Source organism: Eriocheir sinensis, chromosome 9, assembly GCF_024679095.1.
Source record: "Eriocheir sinensis breed Jianghai 21 chromosome 9, ASM2467909v1, whole genome shotgun sequence".
NCBI classification, from domain to species: Eukaryota; Metazoa; Arthropoda; class Malacostraca; order Decapoda; family Varunidae; genus Eriocheir; species Eriocheir sinensis.
This window is the reverse complement of record NC_066517.1, coordinates 6,874,008-6,884,838: the sequence shown is the minus strand read 5'-3', so window position 1 is coordinate 6,884,838 and position 10,831 is coordinate 6,874,008.

Below are 10,831 nucleotides of genomic sequence, written 5' to 3'. Positions count from 1 at the left end.
TGAAATTAAAAATCTTCAGAACACTATATTCTTTCATTGTTTTAACTTATTTGCAACATTTCAAATGCAATTAGATAAGCAATTGAGATTTGCAAAGGTCTTACCTGACATGAAAACTAATAGTAACTCTATACTATTAAGTTGTGCTGAAGCTTCCCCGGAGTCTTCCAGTAGAGGCCCATAGACCCCGGGAAGCTTAGCAGACATTAGTGTTGTGCTGAAGCTTCAATGGGTCGATGGGTCTCTGGAAGACCTGGAGAAGATTCCAGCAACACTATAATGAAATAAGGCAAAATGTAAATTCATTGTTCTAATCATAAAATCAAAGTTTTAGGATCAAATAACTTTTTATTTATTTTGTTTAAATGGAAAATAACTGGAAGATTATAGTTTGGGGCCAAGGACAAGACAAAAGTGAAATTTTGTTAACTTGTGTATAATCAACACAGCTTGTGAAGAAATATATTCAAGTGTTCTGAAGGGAATGCAAGGTAGTCAGTGGCCCAGTAAACTCCGATACATATTTTTAAATTGTCAATAAATTATGGTTATATATCCAGCCCTACCAAGTAGGTAAGGTGACCTGATTTAGGAAGGAGGACAGGTCAGTTACTTTAATTATCGCCCATTTAGCTTAACACTCAGTTGTAGGCAAGATGCTGGAGTCGATAATACCCAGCAGTATCTGGGATCATCTAGTGAAGCGTGACTGGGACGACTGGCCACCTTAGCCGCCGACCAATTATTCGCTTGCGGTGATAGTCATTGCGGGCCTACTTTACCGTCATGGACACGTCTGTGATTGCGTTAAGAATAAGACACGAACTTCTTTGATGACTGACTCAGGTCGGGTTCTATAAGATAATGACTCTTAATTTTTAATCATTATGCTATCGGCAATCCTAAAGGAACCCATTAATTTTTCCGGTAACCTGCATTTTTATTATTAAAAAACATCGGTGGTGACTGCGATAATTTGTGATATCTCTATGATAGTTATCAACACAATTTTATCTAATAACAACAAGAAAGTTCCATGGCTGCAAGTTGGCCGTGATGACCGTCGTATGTGTTTTTGAGGCGTTGAAGGACACCAGTTTTTCTTCCCCAATCGGAAATAATAGTCTGCGGCCAGGTCTGAGGCTAAGCGTTTTGAGGCAAAGTCTAATTCATGACTCGCGAATGAGTTCACTGTTGGGCACTTCCAATATTGAAAGAAGTTACTGAGGCGGTTGAGTCATCTGCATAAAAACGGATATAACAGTTTGATTTTGGAAAGAAGATCATCAATGAAAAACAGAACGAGAGTGGGAGATCTGTCTGGATGAGAAACGCAGCGTAGTCAACCACCGCTGTTAATAGGTTTCCCTCTTTCTTATTAATCATTCTATCACATTGGATGTGAACGGTCAGACAGGTTAGTGCAAACTGAAGATACATGTTTGCCGAGTGGCGTCCTTGTAAACCGTAGAAGGGTTGTTTGGAAAGAACGATATCGTAATCGTGTGCCAGACCCTATAGGCTCTTTGGATATGTCTGGCCAAGACAAAGGTTTCACGGAATCGGTTAAGAGGATGACCAAGAGTCAGTTGGGTGAAGGCAAGGAGATCACCAGTAGAACGCCATTTGGTTGAATATACTAAGATCACGTAAGGATACCCCTTCAGAATTGGAAAGGTGCTCTTGAATCTTCCGGTTAAGGAGGAGGGCAAAAGTTTTAAGATAGACAATGAATGTCAAGTACTTAGAATGGTCTGGTCGGAGGATTGGAACTCCCTACCTTCTTCGGCACAGGCTGTATGTTGAAGGCACACCAGGGTGGTACAGACAGGAAAAGGTAGATGCTGACAGGCAGAGGCGAAATAGTTTGACCAGGCAGGGTGCCAGCTCAAGAAGCGGAGTTATTAAGGACAATTGGGCTCTCTCAGGTTCATAAGCCTTCTGAGGATTGAGCCAGAGAGCATCGAAAATATGGATTATACCTAAGAGTTTTAATAACAGAGCATAAAGAAGTCAAGCAAGTAGGATGAGTAGGATTTATGTCCAGAATCGTCCTCAGAGTGGAGTTTAGAACGTGTTTCGTTTTGCTTGAGGGTCAGAATATGCTGAGGTTAGAAATACATGGGCTATATATCTTATTGCAGTGTATTACCGATATGTGCAGTACTTCATGAAAAGAAGACTGCTTTGCCATGCTCGACTTTATATTATTAGGCTATTACATTGTTTCTGGAGACCCAGAGGAGTTTCTAGCTGAAGACCCTCATATGAGCAAATAGTATTCTAACCTCACCACTGAAACGTAGCAGTTCCTCCTTCTGAACTTTATAAATCTCAGAAACGAGTAATAATGGCTGGTTACCTGGTTCGAGTGATGATTAGCAAATACAATCTAAACAAATAATGTGATAATGCTGAGTGAGTAGGTGTAATTCTAGAGTTTTACCAAGATGGTATGACTCACCAAAATTGAAGCTTCTATTCATTAAACTCTTGTAACACGTCCAGTCTATTAGACAGTGGCCTTGATGAGACAGTGAAGATATCCATTGTGAGTCTGTAATAACATGCTAGAGCCCTGTGTGGAGAGATCACATCCAATAATTTTGGTTTGAAAGTGCGGTATCTTCCCTCATCAGCTTCGTGAATGTCTGGACCTGAGGAATGCACCATTAAATTGTTTCAGCTCCTTGTAGCTGTGCCGCTCACAAGGTCTGATTTCCATAGACATTCAAAACATTGAAGCAAGACACACAATGGCAGTGTGTGTGTCTTGTTGATGTCATAACCGATGGTTGTCATGAAGGACGACTGACCCTTCTGAGAGGGATAAGGTTTATTACATCACAGGTTTCGCTAAGGATGTCGATAGTCTAAATGCAAATGACCTTAAACCTACCTTTCGATATCTGAAGAAGCTGCTCTCACCTCACATCTCAGATGAGTACTATGAGGACAACTGATGGACAGAGAGTATCAGATGTGGACAGCGGTGCTCGTTGGGCCAAATACTTTGGGCAGCCTTATACACAAGGGGCCCTGCGTCGGGACTCTCCATCATGGTTCAGTCCCTACCCCATAGAGGTGGTCCGCCCAAAACAAGTCCAAAGGACAAAGTCCGCGGCATTTCACATAAATCTGGGAACTCCCCAGTCTCCCAAACAGACGTTTTGCCTGGTATATATGAGCCTGTTTCATTTGAGAAATATATGGTAGTCAAGTCTGTGGATGGCTGCTCGATAAACGACCTCGACATCTTTGAAGTATACCGATCCCTGGTCAAGGCTTGCGGCCGAGAGCCCAAGATCATGCCGCAAAGGGACGGGAGCTTGCTGATTGAAGTTTAGTCACCAGAGGAGAGCTCAAAGCTCCGCTCGCTAACTTCTGTTCCGGGTGCATCAGTGTCCTGCGCTCCCTATGCCACCATGAACCAATCTTGGGGAGTTGTCTTTTCACGGGACCTTCTCCGACTTCAGTGCGACGAGCGCAACGCAGAGTAGACGGAGTAATCCTCACACCCATACCAACCCTGTTCATCACATTCAACCGTTTAGTACTGCCAAAGACTGTCAAGTGAAGCCCTATGTCCCCAACCCAAGAAGATGCTTCCACTGCTTCACATATGGCTGCCAACAAAACTTGTCGTTAAGCGCAAAAATGACTTGCGAAAGTGTGGCCGTAGGTCGGATAACCACGTTGACGACTGCCCTAGACCTGTGCAGTGTTACCACTGTGGCGCGCCTCATCCTGCTTCATCTAAGGAATGTGAGCTGCAGCCGCCACCCGTGGCCCCGGCTGACCCTCAGCCGGTGACCGCTGCTGCCAAAGGTCACTGTGCGACCCTGCCGGCGCCCGTGTCCTCAGCCTCCGCAAAGTCTGTGCCGGGGGCTCCACCCGTGTCTCGCTTCCTTGCCGCTTCTTCGGGGTGGCGGAAGGTTTAGGGGGGCAGGGTGAGGAAGCCAACAGCAGGAGGTGAAAGCCGGGGAAATTTAGGTGTTCCCCGGCCCGTCCCATCAGCTATAAGGCCGATAAAGAAAACGTTTGCGCTGGGTCAACGTTTATTTTAAATTTTTTTACAGTAGGAGGTCCGTCTCCGGGGACGCCCTGAAGAAACAAAAAAAAAAAAAAAAAAAGATCCTACTCACTGCTCCGAGGTCTAAGAGGAAACTGGGAGGAACTTCTGATCCTAATTAAAGACTCCCAGCCACAGTGTCTCTGCATCCAGGAGACACTGTTAGGAGCATACGCTCACCCACCCCCACGCATTACCTACACAAGGTCCTTCGGGAGGTACGTGTCTCATCATCTCCAACGACATGAAAGAGTGAAAATGCTGGTTACACTCCATTGCAGGCTGCAGTAAAATGAACTTGATAAAGTTGTGTTCGGCATATGCCGCTGGTATTTTCCACTTGCAGTTATCAATCAGCAAGACCTCATGACACTGGTACGCCAACTACCCTCACCCGTCTTACTAGTTGGCGAATTCAGCAGTCTCCATACACTATCGGAGTATACCACCCGCAACCCAAGAGGAGTCACTGTTGCATTTGTAATTGAAGACCTAGACCTGTGTAATTTGAACACCGGTGACCCAACACCCACACTACATTGTTGCCGGTCAATTATTGACCTCAGCATCTTCCAGTGGGGACTTCATGGTCGGAAATATCAGAGGATCTGGGGCCTGATGGTCGGCCCAGCCGTTCTGGCGCATCTTCATCTCCCATTCCACTTCCAACCGTCACCTCGATTGGACCACGTTGGAAATTAGATCGTTCTTGACTGGGAGCTGTTGGATCAAGACTCACACGGAGACATCAATTGATGGGTGGTCTTCAGGAGGATGCCGTTACCTTTTTACGTTTTAAGCCACCGGGCTGAAAATCCGATCTCAAAGACAACGGGAAATGCATCACGTCGGGCTATGCCATGGTGGTCTGACGAGTGCAAGCAGGCAGTACGCAAGAACAGGAGAGAGATTTAAACTTCATACGACACTGAAACCTCTGTATATGGATCAACTTCTCCATGCTGGAGAAAAACTGGCTCTCAATCAACGACACGTCGCCGGGTGAAGATAATATCCCATATGCCAATGACCAGATTTTAAGTTATAGACCGCGACCCTGTTTAAATATTGAAGAAGGTGGCAGACTGGTGATGTTGAAGAATGGCGCGAAGCCATTGGAATACTGTGTCAATCCGCAAACCTGTGGAATGATTGTTCACAGCCCTTCCACTACCGGCCCATCGCTTTACTAACATCCTGCCTCTGCAAACTCTGATGATGGTTAAAGCGTTCTGCAGCCTCCAGTCTGGAGTCATGTCTCCTTTGAGAGGTTTTCTGTTGAAAGGATGAATCAACAGTAGAGCCCTTGGATAGGACAGTTTGTTATGGAAAGAAGATCATTAATGGATAACAGAAAGAAAATGGTGTCCATATTCTTTGACCTTGTGGAACAGGCCTACTGTTGATAAGTTTAGGGAAGAACATGGAACCGTCTACCACAGCAGATATAGAACGGCCGGGGAAAGGAGATAAAGAGACAGATGAAGGATATACTCCGAAAGAGGGCAGTTTATAAAGCAGTTGTGCCAGACTCTATCGAAGGCTTTCGATATGTCTAGCGCAACTGAGTGTTTCACCGAAACGGAAAAGGATGACCAAAATCAGTTAAGAGAGTCACCAGTAGAACGCCTTGCGGAACCCAGCGATCGGATAGAAGTGGAAATGTGCTTGAATCTTCCTTGATTCAAAGTAATCCATAAGCGTTCTGAGAGTTGAGGCCAGAGAGGGCATAGAAAACATCTTTGGGAAGAATCTTAATAACAGGCAAAAAGGAGTCGGAGGAGGGATAAGTATGAGGAATATGTCCAGAATCGTCCAGAGTGGAGTTGTTACAGAAAGTTTGAGCGAAGAGTTCAGCCTTAGAGATAGAAGAGACGGCAGTGCTGCCGTCTGGGTTAAGAAGAGGCGGGAAGAGGAAGAAGTGAAACTAGAGGATATATTTTGGCTAAGTGCCAGAAGTCTCTGGAAGAATTAGAAAGCAAAAGGTGTTGACATTGCTATGGATAAAGGAGTTTTAGTGTAAGTCGAAGAAGTAGATTTGGCACGATTCGGGAGGAAATGCAAAGGTCATGGTTAGCAGGAGTTTGAAGGCTCTGGTACCTTTTGTGAGCTGCCTCTCTATCTTTGACAGCACGAGAACAAGCGTGATTAAACCAAGCCTTTTTAGAATGGGGATTAGAGAAAGTACGTGGAATGTATGCCTCCATTCCTGAGACAATCACCTCTGTGATGCGCTGGGCACACACAGAGGGGTCTCTCTCCTGGAAGCAGTAATCATTTCACGGGAAATCGGAAAAGTACATCCTCAGTTCGTCCCACCGAGCTGAAGTAAAAAGCCAGAAGCATCGCCTCTTCGGTGGGTCCAATGGATGTACAGGAGCGATAGGACAGTACACAGAAATAAGGTTGTGATCGGAGGAGCCCAACGAAGAGAACAGTTTGACAGAGTAAGCAGAAGGGTTAGAGGTAAGGAAAAGGTTTAGTATGTTGGGCCTGTCTCCAAGACGGTCGGGAATACGCGTAGGGTGCTGAGCCAGCTGCAACATCCAGCTTTGGATTTAAATTTAGGATAGAGATAGTAGGATGGAACAGAGTAGAGATTGCTGTCAGTAGCTTCAGAAAACTGTGTTTCTGTGACGAAGAGAAGGTAAGGTTTAGAGGAGTTAAGGATGGTGCTCCACAGAATGAAAATTAGAATGAAGACCGCGAATGTTGCAAAAATTGATAAGAAAGAGGTTCGAGGACCTTTCAAGTTGGCAGCCAGAAGGGAAGTCCCCCCGCCCCCCAGGCCTTTGCGAAGCAGGATCTATCGCCTTGCTCAAGTCACGGACTCTGTTGGCGTCCCCTTTGCCTCCTCCACTCAAGACTGTCTCTTACAGAGACACCCTGATGAGCAGGGTCGGCTTCTGCGTAGCTTTCCCTATGCCAGCAACTGGAAGCTGCGCACGTGGAGGATCCGCCGTGTATAACTGTTCAAAGTACTCAGCCAAACGAGCCCTCTCCCCACTCATGTCCGACATGAAGCAGCCATCAGCTGTTCGGATAGCGCTAAGCTAAGAGGGAGACTTGGAGCGGAGCTTCTTCAGGGCTCGGTAAGCAGGTTGGAAGTCATTTGCGTTTAAATGGCCCTCGACTTCCTCAGCGAGACCCCTGACATACCTCTCCTTGTCTCTCCTCAGGAGAGCTTTAGTCCTACACGATAGAGTCCTAGATTGGTTCCGATTCCCAGCAAGTCTGGCAGCGCGACTCTCCTCACTATTCTCCAGCGGCAATTTTACTCTACATCTCGGGCGCTCTCCAATGCACAGCTTGGTAACTTAAAGGGTCTCACGTTTGAAGGTATCCCACAGTTCTACAGGGTCCTCAAAGGTGCACACTGGGCCGAATTGAGACTGCCACTGCATGTTCCTGAGCACATGCCAGGTCTTACAGACTCTCGAGGTGGAACACATTATTGTTGCATGTCGATATTCTTGTTGAGCTGACATGAAACTTGAGTGTTGCAACAAGCCAATGGTCATTTGCAAAGTATTCTGACTTCGCACTACAGAACAACCCTACAGTTTCGAATGATCTTCCAACGAGCACAGAAAATAAGAACGTAAGGAGTCTGCAAGAGGCCGGTTGACCTATACAAGGCAGCTCCTGTACACTCAACCCCACGTTCACCATCCATGGCTTTATCTAACCTCTTCTTATGGTATTGGCACCCACAACATGGCTCCCAAGTCTGTTCCATTCGTCCACCACTCTATTGGTGAACCAATTCTTGCCTATGTCTTTGTTGAATCTGAATTTGTCCAACTTAAAACCATTGCTATTTGTCCTACCTGGCTCTTTTACTGTCAAAATCTTATTGACATCCCTTTATTAAAGCCCTTCATCCATTTATAGACTTCGATCAAGTCTCCTCGCAACCTTCCCCTTTCTAGAGAGTGTAGATTTAAATGCTTCAGCCTGTCATCACAAGGCAAGTTTCTCACCCCCTGAATCATCTTTGTCATCCTTCTCTGTACAGATTCTAACATCTTGATATCTGTTATATAGTAGGGAGACCAGAACTGAACTACATAATCGAGATGAGGTCTAACTAGTACTAAGTAAAGTTTGAAGATGACTTCAGCGCTTCTATTGCTTACGCTCCTTGAAATGAAACCAAGTACTCTGTTTGCCCGATTTTTAGCCTTAATGCATTGAGCCCTAGGATGGAGGTCAGCGCTCACTAGGACTCCTAAGTCTCTCTCACGCCCAGACCTGCTTAGAGGAGCGTCATTTAAGGAGTAATTGTGTGAGGGGTTATTCCTACCTACATTCAGAATGCTACTCTTCCCGACATTGAATTCCATCTGCCACTTCCCCGCCCAATCACATAGTCTGTCAAGCTCATCCTGGAGAACGCTTGCGTCCCTGTCTGATTGGATTACTCTACCGATCTTGGTATCATCTGCGAACTTACTGACATCAGTACTAATTCCTGTGTCCAAGTCATTGATGAAAATAATAAAAAACAGAGGACCCAGCACCGACCCTTGTGGGACTCCACTCGTAACACTGCCCCATTCAGATTTTTTACCATTGATTTGCACTCTCTGCTTCCTATCACCAAGCCACGCCCTGATCCAGTTCAAAACTTTCTTATCTACGCCGTGAGCCTGTAATTTTAGTAATAGCCGGTGATGAGAAACTTTGACGAACGCTTTGCTGAAATCTAGACACAATATGTCATTTTCATCTCGGTCAACCGCCTCGATTACTTTAGTGTAGAAGGACAACTGGTCAGTAAGACAAGACCTACCCTTTGTGAACCCATGCTGTGAATCATGAATTAAACTATGCTTTTCTAGATGGTCCCGAATGCTTCCGGCTATAGTTGACTCCAACATTTTTCCTACAACTGATGTTAAGCTAATTGGGCGATAATTTAAGGTGGCTGACTTATCTCCCTTTTTGAAAATCGGCGTCACATTAGCTACTTTTCATTGATTGGGCACATACCCACAATTTACCGACATCTTAAAGATATCGGTAAGTGGGCCACTGAGGACCTCCTTGCACTCTTTCAGAACCTGTGGGAATACTTCGTCTGGGACCGGCGATTTGTTTTTCTTCAACCTATCAATCTCATCCTGGACTATTTGCCTAGTGATGATCACATCCCTCAACTTGTCGTTCTTTTCGCCCTCGTATACCTGAACTCTCTCCGGAATGGTTGTTGGAATTTCCTGCGTGAAAACTGAGAGGAAACAGTCATTCATCATTTGATTCATATCTTCTCCATTCTCAACGAGCTCACCCGTTTTTGTTTTCAACGGTCCAATTCTGTCCCTTGTTTTCGTTCTGTACAATTTGAAGAAGCCCTTGGGATCGCTAATGGCTTTGTCGGCTACCCTAATCTCATAATTTCTTTTTGCTAGGCGGGTGTTCTTCACCAACCTGGCTAGCTCAACATACCTACCCCTGAGGTGGGTTTCTCCATTCTTTATTCTCATATAAATTCCTCTCTTCAAGCCAATCTCATGCTTGAGTCTGCGGGTCATCCATTTGGGGTCGTTATTTTCCTTTCTACGTGCTTGATAAGGAATATGCTGTCTCTGACCCTCTGCAATTACTCTAACTAAATTATATTAGGTCATTTCTACATGGTTCCCCTGTCTTTCCGGTTCCAGCCCTGAGATCTGGCCCTCATCCAGCCCTAAGGTTTCCCAATTTACATCCTCAAGGTGTCTTCTGAGCCCCTCATAATCAGTCAGGCACCAACACAGGGTTGAGTTCATGGGTCACCGCCCAGTCTATTTTAAACCTAATTTCCTTGTGATCACTGCCACCTAATTCTCCCCCAACATCTTGCTCGCTGATCATATTCTCGTTGTTAGTTAGGACTAAGTCTAAATGTTGTTACCTCTGGTGGGTTGTCACTGTCTGCTCGAGAAAATTATCTTGTTTTACTTTCAGAAAATCCTCAAAATCTAGATCACCCACCACGCCTTCCCAGTCTATATTCCTATAGTTAAAATCCCCCATTATGCAGACATTTTTGCTCCTGCTCGCCCTGCCTACCTCTTGTAGCAATATATCAGTGTCCTGCCTGCTAAGGTTGGGTGGCCTGTAGAGAACCACTAGAATTAGTTTATCTTTCCCTTTGTGGACGTCTACCCAAACTGATTCTGAGTCGCCATTTGTTTGAACAGAATTGTTAGCGGAACATTTAAGTGTGTCTTTAAAATAGAATGCCACCCCCCTCCCCTTCTTCCCTTTCTATCTTTGTGAAACATCTGATAACCATCTATTTCATACTCTGACATGAAGTTTTTGTTTGCAGTATCCACCCATGTTTCCGTGATAGCTACAATGTTGAATTTCTCGACACATGCTTTCCCCCTCAATAGATCTATCTTGTTCCTGAGACTCCTACTGTTGGTGTCATAAGCCGTTAGACCATCCTTTCTTACATCCTTTCGATTTCTCCTGCGCCCCGTAGTCCCAGTCTGCGATGCATAGCCACTGATGACAGGCCCTCCCCCCTCGCCTACTCTAAAAAAAATCGTAGGGGGCTAAGTGATCGCTCGAAGGAGTCTGCGAGAACTTCCACCCCCTGGAGTGACAGGTGCACACCATCTTTGGCAAACAAGGTGCCTTTACCGTAGAAGTGGTCCCAATTATCAAGGAAAAGCCAACCATTTCGCTTACAGAGGGCCGTTAGCCTGCTGTTTACCGCTTAGGCTCTGGAAAGCCATCCCTCACCCACCCCCCTCCTCGGCA